This window comes from Morus notabilis, unplaced genomic scaffold (assembly GCF_000414095.1).
Source record: "Morus notabilis unplaced genomic scaffold, ASM41409v2 Scaffold299, whole genome shotgun sequence".
NCBI lineage: Eukaryota > Viridiplantae > Streptophyta > Magnoliopsida > Rosales > Moraceae > Morus > Morus notabilis.
In genome coordinates, this window is record NW_010359540.1 from 16,326 (window position 1) to 17,062 (window position 737).

Sequence of the window (737 nt, forward strand, 5' to 3'; positions counted from 1 at the left end):
GAGTTTTGAACATGCCGGATGGACTCCCTCCTCACCGATTGCGTGATCACCGTATTATTTTACAACCGGGCACCTCTCCCATTAGTGTTAGACCCTACAAGTACCCTCATTTTCAGAAAAACAAGATTGAAAAATTGGTACAGGAGATGCTTGCGGCAGGGATCATACAACCAAGCAACAGCCCATTTTCTAGTCCGGTGCTTCTCGTAAAGAAAAAAGATGGGAGTTGGTGTTTTTGCGTTGATTACCGAGCTCTCAACAAAGCTACAGTGCCGGATAAGTTTCCTATACCGGTGATTGAGGAGTTGTTGGATGAATTGTTTGGGGCTATGATCTTTACCAAACTGGATTTGAAATCGGGATACCACCAAATTCAGATGTGCGTGGAGGATATCCCCAAGACAGCTTTTCGCACTCATGAAGGCCACTATGAATTTTTGGTTATGCCCTTTGGGTTTACCAATGCTCCGGCCACTTTCCAATCTTTGATGAATGAGGTACTTAAACCTTTTTTGCGGAAGTTTGTTTTAGTTTTTTTTTATGATATCTTGATTTACAGTAAATCCTTGGAGGAACATGTGGGTCATTTGGAAGTGGTGTTAACTGCATTAGAAGATAACCAATTAGTTGTCAATAAAAAAAAAATGTACTTTTGCCCAAAGTCAATTAGAGTATTTGGGTCACATCGTTTCCGGTGATGGGGTTTCGGCCGATTCCAATAAGATTCAAGCTATGTT